Genomic DNA, 17,183 nt, shown 5'->3' with positions numbered 1-17,183 from the left:
ACTATGGATTGTACTATGGAGGACCTGTTTGGTTTTATTTAGTTCATGGTTAAGCTTGGTGACTATGGATTGTACTGTGGAGGATTCCCCCAATAATCCTAATATGAAATTGTCTCCACTTTGTATTGACACAGTTGAGGCTATCCCAGGTGAAGTTCAATTCAAGGGTAAATTAACAAGACTTACTAAATTTCTTTCCCAGTCTCATGTGGACTCCCTTTCCTCAAGGGGGGGGGGGGGGGTTGTAATACTTAATGCAGTCAAGCCTACGTACATTGGTACAGGAGCTGAGATCATTTCAACTCTCATTTGTGTAATGGAACTGCAAGTGATGGTAAAGAATCAACAGGAATTCAGACTCAGTTTGACAAGGCACTTAACTATGCAGGTACTGTTTTTTCATCTTTTAGTTCCTCCAGTGGTGGCAGTAACTATGCAGTTATCTTGCCTTTAATTCTCCAAATCTTTTGGGTTTCTAATACCATGATGGGAATGGACCCCATTCCCAAGTCAAAGTATGATAAAAGTTCATGAAATTAGTGTTGATTCAATCTTTGATGTCAGCCAGAAGTGCTCTAAGCAGCACCCGCAATGTGCCCAGTAATGACTCCTTTTGCAATTCATACAGAGTTACATATATTGATAACATATCTAAGTACGCTTGTAGATTTTTTTTATAAGACCTGTTGCTTCTACTACTATTGGAACTATCTGGGTATCTTTCTTCTACGTTGCTCTCATTTCTGCCTGCAAATCCTGATATTTTATGACTTTGTGCCTCTCTGTACACAAGACACTGTAGTCACTGAGTGTGGCGATTTCAGTGATCAATGCTACTTTTGTCTTCTTTTCATGGACTACTATATCTGGTTTTCTAGCATCTATCTTTTGAACTGTTGGTAATGAGTAATCTCATTTGATATAAACTTCATCATTTTCTATGATGCTTTGTGGCTCATGTTTCCAGTGTTTTTCAGCCCCTTCAGTACCATAATGTTTGCACAGTCCCCAGTGCAACAGTCTTGTCACATTATTATGCCTTTTAGTGTACAGTCCTTTTCTCATTAGTATGTCACAACCAGCAACAAGGTGTGTGGCTGTTTCCAATTCTGTTTTACAAAACCTACATTTGTCTGTTTCTCCCACATGATCAATGAACTTTGTAAACCAATGTGTATGTAGCCCACTATCTTGGGCTGCCAATATTAACCTTTCATCTCTTGGTTTGAATTCACCTCTCCTTAACCATTCCTGCATTCGATTTAGATCAACATTAAGTTCTTCCAGAAGCTTTCTCTACTTGCAACTATATTTATGCATTTTCCACATTTCTTGCCTTCTCACCTGATCCTTCACCTTCACCACTTATATTCTTTCTTTTGTTTTTTTGGCACGTTCAGTTGCTTCCTGTTTTTTATCTACTTCTGGTTTGATTTTCATTCCTGCTTGATGCCAATATGCTTCTGCTAGACTAAGCAGGGAAGTCATCTTTGATTTATTCTCCTCATGTTTCAAAAATTTCACTACGTTTGGGTCTTGTGAGGTCAGCAGATATGTGTACAGTCCCATGATTGCAGATCTGTACATGTAATCAATTTCAAGGAGGCCCATACCTCCTTCAGAATGGGGAATATATAATCTTGGTATGCACTGATTTTTATAAATCACGGTGGTGGTGCATACGGTAGCGCTGTCGCCTCACAATAAGACGTTGTCCGGTTCGATTCTCAGAGCGTCTTCTGTATGGAGACATGCGTGAATGGGCGTACCTTCATTGAAGGTTGTGCATCAGGGCCGGCAACTCGGCACGTAAAAATCTACTGCCAATCATCAGCGGACTGGAGTTCCTCTGTGGCGACCCCTAACCGGGAAAAGCCGAAAGACACAACAACAACATTTGGTGAGCATAAAGCATCCTTCTTGTTTTCCTGTCTAATCTATCCAACATGTTTTGGGGCCAATCAATAACTCCAAAACTGTAAGTTAGTACAGGAAGAGCAAATTGGTTTATAGCTTGAATTTTGTTCCTAGATGTCCATGCTGTTTCAGGATTAATTTAAGTCTTCTGAAATATTCCTTACTTAGTTTTATTCACATTTGTTCATGTTGTATTCTTGATCTTTCACTAATTCCAAATATATGTATACACTCCCTCTTGCTCAAGTTCTTTTATATCACATTCTTGTCCCAAACTGATGATGTGAAGTTGTCCTATCTCGCCTTCATTCTGTACTTGTGAGTTCAGAACCTATCCTTGGTTCCGACTCAGACGTTTACTAAAGCTCAAGGTCTCCAACCAGCTCATGGCTTACTCCCTATCCCATGATACTCTGGGGCATTCCCCAGATCGTATTTGCCACTAAACAGATCGGGTGTCCTTCAAGTGGCTGTGGCTAAGTTTCTTTAAAAAACTTGTTATATATACTAAAAGTTAAACTTTCTTAGTAGTTTACCTGTGTGTTATTGTTTAAAAAAGTTTTTTGACCATTTCTATCACAGTATTGGGCTGTGTTTGTTTTTTTTTTTTGTTTTTTTTTCACTAGGGCCATCGTTTTACCTCTAGGCCTGCACCTATATCCCTATCCGGCTTTTCTGTACCAAAATATTGTTGTTGAATTAGTTTTTTCTGATAGATCTTACACTCATTTTTTGAGTTACTCATTTAACTTAGAGGGTGGGTCAACCTGTTTTAGTTAGAGGGCTCATGCTGACAAGGTTGTCAAGTGTGCTGTGTTATTAGTTTGTCTGGTGTTGTTTTCTTCCTTTCATAAGGAGTTTGGATCCTTTCATTGAGTCAGTTCATTTAAATTAGAGAGCGACTAGCCCATTTAAGTTAGAGGGCTTTTTTTCCCCATGTGGTGTGTTGTTTAAAAAATTAAAGTTTGTTTGAATAGTTAGTTTTTCTGGTGTTCTGACTGGATGGTACATTATACTGCTAATTTTGATGTGGGATACTCTCTATTGATAGACATGTCAAAGCAATGGGTTCAAGAAATGTTCTAAGTGCTTCCAGAAAATGTTATTAACAGATGATCATTCAGAATGTGTTTATTGCCTCGGAGCCGTACATTTACAGGAGTCATATGTCATTCTTTTAGTTCGATGGTTCTTGTGGAAAGAAAAAACAAGCTTATTCTAAGAGGACTGTTCCTCTTTTTCGGAGTCTTTGCAAGAAGGTCAGAGTACATCTAAACAAACCCCTTCTAGATCTGAGAAGTCTAGTAAAAGATCCTCATCTTCCTCAGATCAAACTGGACCTTCTCAAAAACCTTCAAGAATGTCTTCATCAGACCCAAAATCTGTCAGGCCCGAAAAACCACCTACCTCGGTTCCTCCTGTTTCAGAACCGATTTCTCTGACTTTGAGGTCACCTTTGTTACAGAGATGAAGTTCTCCTGCCCTCTCTTCTCAGTCCTCCAGGAGTTTATCAGAAGAAGATGTGAATCGTGTTGTGCGGAGACTCTTGAGTACACCAGCAGTAGCCAAATTATCGAATCTGACCCAGCAGGCTTCGGAGCCGAGTGCACCTACCCCATCTCTATCTGTTTCCTCCTCTAACCTGCCTCGAGGCCTCGGAGCCAGAATGTATGGAGCTGATAGTAGTGGAGCTGTCAGAGCTGAGACTTGCTACAGGATCTATGGCTCCAATCTCTGCTCCAACTTCCTCAGTGCTGTCTGAGCTGGAGGAGTCTAGGAGCTGCCACTCTCCAGTCAGGTCCAGGGGGGACAGTCAGAACAGACAGTTGTTGGATCCAAACTTGCCTCTCGGGGCCTCAGCATTGGTGAGCTTGGCTTCTACATCTGTTTTGGAGCCAACCCCCCTGGCGTCAGGGAAGCCTTCTAGTTCTTCGGAGCCGGAAGCTTCCTTGAGTCATGGGCAGCAAGCCTTCGAGGTGATGAGTAGAGTGCTGTCCCCAGGAGCAGCCCCATTCTCAGGTCCAGTCATTCCTCCCCCAAAAGCACCGGTGGCCGACTCAGCACAACTGATCCCACACAGTCGTGGAGACCCAAGGCCTCAGGGTGCCCCAGTGAGTGAACCAGTATCTTCCGAATCCTCTCCAGAATGTCCTTCTGAAGAGGTCCCTCACAAGAGATTATGCAAGAGGAAGCATTTGGATTCCCCTGAGGAGTCAATCACATCAGACACAGACCTCGATGAGTCAGAAGGGTCGCCACTGTCGCCCTCTGAGGATGTCTCCTTTGCAGACATCCTAGAGATCCTTAAGCAGAGAGGTGGCTGGAAGCCCATCAACCCTTCTGATGATGAGTCTGTGTACCTGAAGACCTTTGGGTCTCACCCTTCCACCACTTGGGTGTCTCTGCCTTTCGATGAAGTTATGGAGTTAGTTTGTCGAAAGGCGTGGAAGTCTGCAGATTCAGTGGAGCCTGTTCCCCAGGGCCAAATAAATGTATTACATCCCCTGATGAAAAATCATTCCTTACAAAAGGTATCCCGGTAGATGCTATGGTAGTGGTGCTGGCCACTAAGGAGGAGTTATCAGAAATGTCCACTTCTGTCCATCTCCCAAACAGAGTCACATACGATGGACAGATATGGAAAGTTAATGTTTTCTTCAGCAACCTTCACTCTCAAGTCCCTGAATTATCTTACGCACTTCACTAGGTTACAGAGAGATCTTCTGAAAGAGCTTGGAGATACTCTCCAAAGTTCAGTAGTTGCAGGGGTATCAAATAGTGTCCTCCCAACTCTCCACCTTAAATTCAGTAGTCAACTCATCCATGAGGCTCATTTCTTATACAGCCGAGGGAGTGAGTAGGGCAGCGACTTCAGGAATTTCCCTGTGGAGACATTCCTGGATGTGCTTGTGTAACTTTGCAGATCCCTTCAAATCATCCTTCATTAATGCCCCCTTCAATGGCTCGTCCTTGTTCGAGCCAAAGGTAAAAGACACACTAACCAGGTGTGAACAGAAAGGAAAAACTCTCCCTGCCATTGGAGTCCATTTTTCCACACCTTCTAGGCCTTATCCTAAAGGCCAAAAGGGAGGAAAAATGTGGTTTCAAAAATAAGACAAACATGGTGAGCCTTCCCCCAGGGGCAGAGGGGGAAGCAATAATGGAAGACACTGGCTGCATGGCAGAGGAGGTCCGCAGAATCAGGACAACAGAGAATCCTTCTTTGATAAGCTCTTTCAGCATTCCTGAAAGGAGGCCCATCTGTCCTTCTCTGGAGGCAGTCATGGGTTGATTATCCTTGTACCCAGATACCTGGATAAAAATAACAAAAGACAAGTGGGTACAAGGCATCATATCCAGACGGTTACTCAATAACCTTTTTAATTCTTGCCCCACACATAAAATAATTCCCAGAGGTTCCACCCAGTCACAGGAAACAAGCAACTCTAGAAATACAAAGGTTGCTAGACAAAAGAGTCATCCAACCAGTCCCTGCAGACCAGATAGGATCTGGGACTTACTCAATGTTATTTTTAGTTCTGAAGAAAACAGGGGACTGGAGACCCATACTGGATCTCAGCAGACTAAACAAATCTGTAAAAAAGACAAAGTTCTGGATGTTTACACTGCAGTTGATACTTCCCTTTCTGGAAAAAGACAATTGGATGTGCTCTATAGGCCTCCAGGATGCGTACTACCACATAAAGATGGACAGGCCATCCAGGAGTCATCCGCGCTTTCAGCTGGGAGCCAGTCGCTACCAGTTTTGAGCTCTGCCGTTTGGTCTCACCACAGCCCTTAGAGTGTTCACCAAATGTATGGCAGTAGTCACGGCTCACTTGAGACATTTAGGATTCCAGGTGTTTCCATATCTAGAGGACTGGCTCCTAACCACCACCACCAAGCATATACTAACGCAGGCAAGAGACACCACTCTGATACTTTGTTCTCGTCTAGGGATCATAAATTAAGAAAAATCTGCCTTATTGCCATCTCAACATATCACCATCAAAGGCGCAGATTTAGACACTACAAGATTGATAGTAAAGCTTCCAACAGAGAGACTGACAGCCCTTCGGATACAGGTTCTGGACCTGCTTTTCAAAAGGAAGACTCAAGCAAGGACAGTTCTAAAAGTGCTAGGCACCATGGCAGCAGCTATAAACGTAAATCCCTTAGCACTGCTGCACATGAGAATTCTTCAGTGGCTGCTTTTTACTCAGTGGTCTATGCAGGAACTTCCAATGTCACACCAGATCATGTTAACAAAATCTTGCAAGTGAGACCTTCGTTGGTGGCCTCACTCCAATCAAGTCATGTCAGGTTAACACTTTGTTCTTTCACAACCACTTTGCCACAGTGACCATGGATGCTGCCCAGATTGGGGGAGGGCATTATCAGGGAAGAACAGTCCAAGGCACTTGGCAGGATCATGAGGCCCATTTGCACATCAATGTCCTAGATGTCCTAGAGATGAGACCAGTGCTTCCTGCATTGCAGGCATTCCAAGACTCTCTCCCACTAGGAATGATTGCAATCCAAATGGACAATATGTCAGTGGTATGGTATATAAACAATTAGGAACCTGATCTTACCCCCTTTGTCGAGAGGCCCTGAGAGTATGGCAGTGGGCAACCTCCTCCAAATTCTTTCTAGTAGCAATGCATATCCCAGGGAAATACAACATGATAGCAGACAAACTTAGCAGGGCAATACTGATGCGAGTGGTCCTTGAAACAAGATATAGCGGAAATGATTTTCCAAAAATAGGGCCAGCCTTGCTGCTCTCTCTTTGCCACATCCATGAACACCAAATGCAGCAGCTACTTTGCCCTAATCCCCCCCCAGGTGAACCCCCAAGGGATGCACTTGTACACAATTGGCCCTCGGGTTTCTTCTACGCCTTCCCTCCTTTTCCATTGATTCCCAAAGTTCTTCAGAAAGCCAGTGCATTGGGAAGGACATTAATTCTTATAGCCCCTTACTGGCCTTATCAAATTTGGTTCCCCTTCTTGCAGCTTTATCTTCAGGAAGAGCCTTGGATGCTGGACCTTCTGACCCATCCATCGGAAATGCTCCATCCATCTCTTCAAACCCTCAAGTTGACAGCTTGGCTGCTCCAATTCCATACATAGGCTACCTGACTGTTCACCCTCAGTACAACATATCCTGATTTCTTCTCACAAATTATATCTCAGCAAATGGAAAAGATTTTCCTCCTGGGTCTTACAAAATCATGTTGACCCTTTCTCTGCATCTAGAGCTTCTAAACTGGAATTTTTAGCAAAACTTTTTAATGAGGGAGCAGCTGTGGCTACTATTCAAGTACAATTAGCAGAAATCTCTAATTTTTGTTTTGGAGGAGGGGGACCGAACGTTATGTCCCACAGACTTTGTAAAGCTTTCTTAAGAGGTACTAACCTGTTAAGACCTCCCATTAAACTGCCTCACCTCCATGGAACCTACATTTTGTTCTATCCCGTATAGTCCTTACCCCCTTTTGAATCTGCATCTTTCATGTGACTTGAAATTCTTAAACTGGAAGATGATTTTCTTAGTGACTATCACTTCAGCTAGGAGGGTTTTGGAATTACAAGCATTATCTATCAAACCTCCATATATGCTGTTTCACAATGACAGAGTCTCACTTCGCACAAACCCTTCATTTCTACCAAATGTATGCTAAGAATCAAACTTAAATCAGTCCATAGACTTACCAGTCTTTTTCCCCCAAGTATGGCAATAAGGCAGAATACATGTTACACCAACTTGATGTGTATAGACAATTATGTTTCTATCTACACAGAACAAAGGAATTTAGAAAGACTGATCAATTGTTTGCATCCTTTTCAGACCCCAAGAAAGGAGCTTCAGTAGTGAAAACCACTGTATCCAGATGGTTGTCAGACTGTATCTCATTCACCTATTACTCAGTGAACAAGTATATATATATATTTTTTTTGGGTTCTTCAGAATTGTGTACTGTAAATTGTTGCTGGACTAATTTTATTCAGAGTTGTGCATTATTTTTGATTCACTGTATAGTTTTTCAGATCTCTGCTGAAAGTGTTTTGTCCCACCCACCCTCTCTATCTCTGGTTTGTTGTTTAAATTTGGTGGCTTTTGCAGTTGCCTGCCCCACTGTAGATTTGATCTGGGACACTCCCTCCAGTCCCATCTCTTTATCACATTCTACCTAATACACTCCTGCACTTGTTTTTAGTCCTTTTTAATTTAATTGCATTTTTAAACTGTGTTTGGTCTAATATTGCTACATACTCAAGTGTGCTAGCTTGCACTGCATTTGAATTGTTTTTACTGCTGTTTTAGCTACTTTTCTGTAAAAAAAAAAAAAAACTGTAAGCCTGTTTCCTACCTTTCCTGTAACTAGTGTAGTCCAGATACAGATTTGCTGTATCCAGGACTGTATGTAAGCTTCTGAGCCCCCCCCCCCCCAGCCTTTCTGTGTTGGAGGGAAGCCTTCTAGCTTGTCTGTGGGAGTGGTAAGCACTAAGTAACCCTGTCTACCACATAAGGAGTGGTTCGGGCCCAGAATTTGTAGTTATTGACCATCTGGGCAATCTTTTCCATCTCTCTCAACTTGTTTCACATTTGCACTTGTTTCTATCCTGTAACTAAGTCTAGTGCAGATACAGATTCTTAGTTTTAGCACTTGAATTTGCTTATTCATGCTCAGCACTTGTTCAGAACTTGTAAGCACTAAATAAGCTACTAATTACTATAGCACTAAACCTTCCTCATTACCTAGAGGAAAACAGTTTTAGCACTTACTTTTCTCACTTGCTTAGAGAAAAACAGCTCTTGTACTCACTTTCCTCACTTATCTAGAGGAAAATAGTTTTTTATTCAGGCATGTCCAAGGGTCAGCTCCCAGTGTCATTTCCTGTTTATCTGATGAATCTGGGCATCTTGGGGCAATGTAGAAATTGCCTCGTACACAGACAACCCTCTCCTCCTACCACCCAAAACTACAACCTGTGAGAGATGCACTTATCTAGCCAAACTGGAGGTAAAGCTCTCTCCAACCAAGACTGAACTTGACGTTCAAGAGGAGAAGGTAAACACTTGCACCACACCACACAGTCTCACTAAATCTACACCACCAAAATTCAGACATAGAAACACAAAAACATTTGTGGAGGCTCTCAATAATAATCTGCCCAAGCAACAGAGACCTCCAAAGCAGAAACGCAAGCAACTTCCACCCCCAACACAACCCAAATGACACACAGCCCACAGAATCAGTGTGCTACTCAACCATGGCCAATAAGGCAAAACAATGTATCCAACACACTAGTCATAGGTGACTCTATAGTTAGGCACACTGATGTCCCACTCACCAGGCTAAACAAGGAGAAGGTTACTGTCAGCTGCCTGTCGGGTGCTAGGATCCGCCACATAACCCACACACTCGGGTCACTGCACAAGTACAAATATGACTTTGTCATTGTCCATGTTGGTGTGAACGACCTGAGGTGTACCTCCCTGGACTACATGAAAAGAGACGTGGAAGAGCTCTCCAATCTTGTAGCCCAGGCAGGTATGACCCTAGCCCTGAGTAGCATTCTGCCATCACCCAGAATGATGCCGCAGTACAAGGACAAAATGATCGACTTCCACAATTGGCTAAGCTTCTGGTGTCATTCTAAAGGGATCCAGTATCTGTCTGCTTGGGATGACATGGTCAACAGACCACGATGCTTTGCCAGAGATGGCCTGCACCTGTCGCACCTGGGATTCCGGATACTGGCTAAGGCTCTTGCCACCCTTTAGTGCCTTTTTAGGCAAGGTTCAATTGACAAATTCACCACCCTAACAGGAACAGGCAAGCAAAAACTGAGGGTAATGCTACTCAATGCTAGAAGTCTAAATCTCAAAATGCACTCACTCGAGGCACTCCTAAAATGGAGAACATCAATATCTGTGCAGTGACTGAGACCTGGTTCAAGGCTCCAGAGAGCATCCCTGCACTACCAGGCTATAACTCATACCACACTTTTCAGCCATGTAACCTGGACCGGAACACCAAAGGTGTAGGTGTGTCCATATTCATTAAGGATATCCACACCTCAGAGGCTAGTTGCTCAGCATAATGCATCCGGGGTTATCCAAGTGCAATGAACTCTGGGCAAAACTGCAATCCAAATTGTAGCTTGCTACAGATCCCCCACCATGCCCCAAGATTCCCACTCCTCTTTTCTTGATGTACTGGAAAATATTAGGGTTCAACCAAACACCCTAATAATGGGCGATTTCAACTACCCCACCATTAACTGGGAAAACTACTTGTGTACCAACTCCTTCACACAATGCTTTCTGGAATTCATGAACTCCAATGCCCTGGATCAACTTTTCCACATCCCCACCTGGGGCAACAATATCCTAGACCTAGTCATTACCAACATGAGTGACCAGTGTTCCACATCTGAAGTCAACTCCTGGTTGGTCCGATCCGACCATAAGCTAATCACCCTTGATATCCACATCCCGTCCCCACCCCCCATTAAGGAAACCATGGTAAAATATTTCTCCAAAGCCAACTTCATGCTTCTTAAGACAGAAATGGTGAACTTCATGACATCCATGCAGATGGGCAATACAGTTATGACTGCTGAATCCTACACAAATGCATGGATCGTGCTATCCCAAACAGAACCAAGACACTATCCCCCAAAAAAAGGAAGCCAATCTGGTAGTCCCCTGCCATAAACAAACTGTACAACAGAAGGAAGAAATTGTTGCAAAAGAGAGTAAAATCCCATGAGTGGAGGCGCTCCCTGGTCAGCTTCAGTAAGAAGCTGAGATCCCTTATAAGATCCTCCAAAGCTAGCTATGAAAACAAAATTGCCACTGATTCTAAGGACAACCACAAAGCATTCTATAGCTATGTCAAGAATCTCAATGGCAACACCCATATCTGCTCTGAGTTACAGCACAACGGCACGAAAATTACAGAACCAACTGATATTGCCAACATCCTGGCATATAGGTTCATTGCTAACTTTACCCCCCCCCCTCACCCCCTAAAGGGCCCATATCTACAAAGGAAGAATGCAGGGTCCCTGTAATCACAACTACGCAGGTAAAAGCTGCACTCTCTAAAGCCAAAAACACAGCATCCATGGAACCGGACAACATCCCAGGCTGCATTTTACACGAACTTCAGAACGAACTGGCTCCCCACCTAAGCACCATGTTCAATCATAGCCTCACATCAGGCTTTGTGCCCACTGAATGGCATACAGCAACATTTATCCCACTCCACAAAGGGGGAGCCACCACTGATCCTGGGAACTATCGCCCTATTAGCCTGACGAGCCTGGTCTGCAAGGCCATGAATGTATCATCATGGAACTCATAAACAAAGACCTTGGTAACTCCAAACTCTGGATCCCACCCAGTTCGGGTTTGTGAAAGGCAGATCATGCCTCCTGAACCTGATCAACTTCTTTGAGGCAGTCACCAAAGCTGTAGATGAGGGTAAGGTTGTTCACACAGCCTATCTTGACCTCGCCAAGGTTTCAACACCATCCCCCATTCTGGAATTATAGCTAAACTAGGTAGAAATCCCTACGTCACAAGATGGGTTGTCAACTGGCTCACTGACAGAACCCACACTGTAAATGTTGCACACTCCAACCAGTGACAAGTGGAGTACCACAGGGTTCAGTCCTGGGACCTCTCCTGTTTGCTATCTATTTCTCTGAAGTACAGGCTAACACATTAGGCATCTGGCTAATGAAGTTTGCTGATGACTGCAAACTAGGAACCATAGTAGAGTCCCCAAATGATGTGGAAATCCTGCGGAAGGGCCTCGCTGAGACAGATACCTGGTGTCAGAGCCATGGCCTCAAGGTCAATGCCAAAAAGTGCATTGTCATCCTCTTTGGTAAAAACTCTGTACCCATGAACTACTTCATAGACAGCAGTCTACTTAACAGTGAATGTGTGATAAGAGACCTTGGGACCCAGGTGGACAGTAGTCTGTCCTTTGATAGTCACATCGCCATAGTAGTCAGGAAGTCCTTATATGTGGCACGCCTCATCATAAAAGGGTTCTCATCTAGGAAAAAAGATGTCATTGTTTCCCTCTACTCGACACTCATTAGACCCATTATAGAGTACAACTCCCCTTTTGGAATGTACCTCACAAGACATCTGCAGCAGCTGGAAAGGCCACAGAAGTAACAGATGCCCTACACTGACCGTCTCAAAAAACTCCAGCTTTACTCCGTAGCATATCACCTACTCCGAGGTGATCTCTGCATAACATATAAAGCTATGTCAAACCCAGAACTGTTGGACATGCTACACCTAAAGAAATCCCAATCCCTCCGAGCTACACAGTCTAGGGACCTAAACCTTGTCACCACAATAAACAGGACATGTTGGCGGGATAGATTCCTGTCCCAGAGACTTCCCATACTCTGGAACAGGCTACCCATCTATGTCAAGCAAAGTTCTTCATTAGCACTCTTCAAGAAAAATCTTGATGAGTGGATGGGAAATAGGAAATACACCCCAGGGATCACTTCTGTGTCTCTGCTCGACAGTGGCACAGGAAAATAACTTTCTTGGGTGGCGTAAGCCAGGGAACCTTGTTGGCTAGGCTTATGTAGGCCCTTGGGCCGATAGCCTAGTACCTACCTATGAACAAACAACTTCCAAACAAAATAAGAACTCATTCTACCAGGGCTGTTTCGACCTCTTCTGCCTTTCGTACAAAATTTCCAATTGATACCATTTGCACGGCAGCAATGTGGGCAAGGCCTCAAACCTTTATCACTCATTACAAAGTGAATTTAGCCTCCAGGGACAGGGCTTCTTTTGGGTCCACTGTTCTGAAGAATGTTCACCAGTGAGCCACCTAAGAAAGATGGTGTTAGGGACGCTGTCCCACAAGTACAGAATGAAGGTGAGATAGGACAACTTTGCATAAAGAAATTATGTACTCACCATAACGTTCCATGTGAGTTGTCATCTCGCTTTCATTCTTACATCCATCCCTTCTACCTGCAGCAAACAAGGTCTGGAGAATGCCCTAGAGCATCATGGGATAGGGAGTAAGCCACGAGCTGGTTGGAGACCTCGAGCTTTAGTAAACAGCCAAGTCAGAACCGAGGATGGGTTCCAAACCCACAAGTACAGAATGAAGGTGAGATGGACAACTCACATGGAATGTTATGGTGAGTACACAACTTTTTTTTTTTTTTTTTTTTATAAATTGTTTTTATTGGTTTTCAAATATTAAAAACAATTACATAAATTACACAAGTAATGAAACACAGTGTATTAATACAAACTATATACAGAGTCCAAAATAGTTGCTAAATCTTCAATAAAGATTACATTTTGTCTAATAATCTTTTGAGCTTTATCCATGCAATTTATTTATGAGTCACATTTGAGGTACGTAACAAAGCTGTTTGTAATTCCGTACTACAGATAATCTTAGTAAGAGAGATAAATTCATTAAAAGAGAGGATATTTCTACATTTCCAGTTTCTGGTAATGATTTTTCTTGCTATAGCAAGAAAGGGCCAAAGAAGTTTCATTTGATTTAATAGAACATACCTTAGCATTGGTGAATTAAAAAGCAACAAAGAATTAGTAATTTCACATATGTCTGACCACAAAGCTTTAATAAAGTTTTTAAACTCAGTCCAAAATGGTGTTACTTTTCTACATTCTAGAAACATATGTGCCCAATCAGCATCCAATAGCTCATCACATCTCCAACATCTACAAGAGTCCTTCTTGTTTATTCTAGTGGCTTTTTGTGGTGTAATAAAACTTCTTGACGCTGCAGTTTTTCTGCTTTGAATGTTGCTTTTGCACAGGGATTATGTATATATAAATTTCTTAATGGGGTTTATTCTGATTCCAATTTTTATTTTGAACTGGTAGATATGTTCGACAGACATGTCTTGGAACTTGTTAAGGCCATTAGTAACTACAATGATATGAAAGTATTATGTTTATTGCAAGAAATGACTGATTTGAATAATATGATACAGAAAGCTCTACTTTTTCTGGTTATGCCGATAAATATACCAGGTTTTTTAATAAGGTGGATAAAGGCGTTCGAGAATGTTAAGATCAGGAAATGTAAAAAATTATTAAGGGACAAGGGGCAATATCAGAACAAGAATGTATATCCAAAACTATTTTAGGACAGTTTGTTGAAAGGAAATTTATCCCTTCACAGAAATATTTCTAGTTGCCCAAATTATATTGATAATGCAGGTAGGATAGACAGTTATAGTGGGCAAGCAGAATTCACTCAGACTGCATGAGGGAGACTTGTTTAACGATACTGCCCCTTTACCAAATTTCCACCTGTATATTGATTAGAGAGAGTGGTGAACCATACCTACTCCACAGTGCTAGGGAAGGGGACAGGAGAATATCACCGATAGAGCATGCCAGATACATGTGATCCAAATCAAAACTATTCAAAAACCGGGAGGGAGAGGGAAGAAGAAGAGTAAGAAAGATGAATTAGCTATTTCTGAATTAGGACAGTAGACATTTTTGTTATGGAATCAGAAATTTTAATATTTTAATTGTAGTTCATTATTATCTGTTACAGAGGATTACTTTTCTTTGTTTGAGAAGGGATTTACCTTTATTCCCTATAGGAAGTTTAATGTAATAGATACTATTATTGAATATAACAAAGCAGCTGTCGGAAAATAAGGTATCTCTCTGAAAAAGACCAAAGTCCACAGCAAAACAGTATAACAACACAGAGAGAAATACACCACGGCCACTTGAGGAAAGAAAATTTGCTGTTTAATTCAGTTAGCACTTTCATGTCCTGCCTGGACATGTCATCAGACTTACATAAACCAACAGTATTACTCAGCTTTATATCAGCTTCACAGGTCAACTAGCCAATCACTAATCACACTCTAGCTTTCAAAAATGTAAAAACACAGTGCAGTCATTCATCCTAGAAGCTATATGTATATAAATATAATAAAAACATTAAAAATCACATAATCAATGTAGAAGACATCTATAGAAAAATATATATATATGTAAAAAACTCAGATTTATATAGAAACATCTAAATATATATATATAAATCATTCATAGCATCTAATGCATCTGTACATAAAAAAGCATCCATTGTTATACTGTGTGTCATTCATATATTAAACACAAGATGTCACTGTTCATTCAGCTTATCTAATACATGTAAAAGCCACCTTCTCAGTGAAAAATGTTCACATAACACACCAGCATAATCAATAATACAGGACATAACCTATAAAAAACTGTACATACATACCTAACCACTAAAACATCTAAAATCAAGGAACAAAGTGAGAAAGGCAGGTATTGTCACTGTTTTAAAGGTCGCTCTATTAAAAATGGCTTTAAGCTGACTCTGTCGTTTAAACCCCAGTTTTTGTCAGCCTGTAGTTTTACAATCCACCTCATCTCACGTGTTTCTGTGTAATTCTTTACATGACCTAATCTCATACTTTTATTAACCAACTCAATAACCAAAAATTTAAATTTGTGTGTTGTCATTGTTCAACACATGTCTCGCTAGGGCTTTGTTGTCATCTTCTCTGTTGATGACATATATGTGCTCTCTTGCCCATTCTCTAACGGTACGGTTGGTCTTACCTATATAGAATACCAAACATTTGGTGCACTTTTTTGTGCTGGGGTGTAAAAATCTACTATAATTCGCCATATATTGGCAGTAGTTGCACTTTCTACAGCCAAAGGTGCCTAACCTGTCAGACTGTACCCTTTTTTCGACCTGATTTTTATAGCAGAGAAGTCTTTTCAATGACTTATTATTCTTGTATGAGTAACTAGGTCTATTACCCACTACGCTCAAAATTTTTTCATAATTTTTCACATTCTCCCAATTACTGGTTATAATCTGTCGTATTTCATTGTTGTTTGCAGAGAAGGGTATAGCCAATCGACATTTATTCATTTTAGCTCTAGGGGTTTCTATATCAACTCCTGTATGATTCCTTCTCTCTCTAAAATAAGGTTTGCCTCTGTTATTCCTCTCTACCACCCTATAGTTGGATAGTATTTTGTTACATTCATCTCCTTTGTAGCCCCTCTCTATTAATTAATTCTTCAAACTATTAATCGCTACATCACACTTGTCAGCCTAGATATTCTTAAGGATTGTCCCTGTATCAGAGATATATATATATATATATATATGTGTGTGTGTGTGTGTGACAGGTGCATACTATTTCAGTGAAGTAAACTATTTCTTCTACAAGATTTTCTATATAAATCTGTTTGTAAAAACTTTCCTTCTTTGTAAACCCATACATCTAGGAACTCTATCCCCTGTGTAGACCATTTGCCTTTAAATTCCAAAAGTGAAGTGGTAGTATTAATATAATCTATAAACTCTATCAGTCTGGACTCTGTGTTGTTCTATAACAAAAAGACATTGTCCATGAACTGCATGTAATATGGAATATAACATTAGAAATCATCATTGTTTATTACTTACTGCTGTTCCCAAAATGCCATGCCTAAGTTTGCATAAGAATTCGCACTTGGGGTACCCATGGCGATGCTTTTCTTCTGCAGATAGTACTTGTCCTTGAAAAGAAATACATTGTTACTTAGAACTAAGTCAAGTAATAGACACAACCTAAGAATATTCTCATTCAAAATTCCCTTCTGTCTAAGAAACTGCCTGATGTTGTCAATTCCTACATCATTTGGTATTACAGTAAAAATTGACGTAACACCTAATGTGACAAGAATCGCAGTATCTGTCAGAATAGGTATAATCAGATAAAGTCTCTAGAAAATGCTTAGTGCCTTTAAGTATGTTTGGAGCATCATTTACTAGCCTTCTCAATTGTTTTTCCAAGTAAATAGATAAGGCTTCGGTTATCCATCCCTTACTCGAAACTATAGGTCTAAGTGGGGGGTTAAGCATATCCTTATGTATTTTCGGAAGGCCCCTAAATGTCATTTAAGAAAAGTTATATAGCTATTATCACTCATTAAGAAATCATACAAATCTACACAAACATTTTTAATAATCTTGTCCAACTGTTCAAAAGAAAATTCAGCACAGGTATCGGCATCAGTGTGCATGCCTATTATTTTTTCGTTATAAAACTCTATCTAAAATCGCTATTGAACCACCCTTATTGGCTGGTCTAATTATAATGTCTTCATTCTTTTGCAAATTCAGCAATGCTTTGTGCTCTGATACACTTAAATTATGAAATCTA

This window comes from Protopterus annectens, chromosome 10.part0 (assembly GCF_019279795.1).
Source record: "Protopterus annectens isolate FY-2018-M chromosome 10.part0, PAN1.0, whole genome shotgun sequence".
Taxonomy (NCBI): domain Eukaryota; kingdom Metazoa; phylum Chordata; order Ceratodontiformes; family Protopteridae; genus Protopterus; species Protopterus annectens.
Note: the sequence above shows the minus strand (reverse complement) of the source record.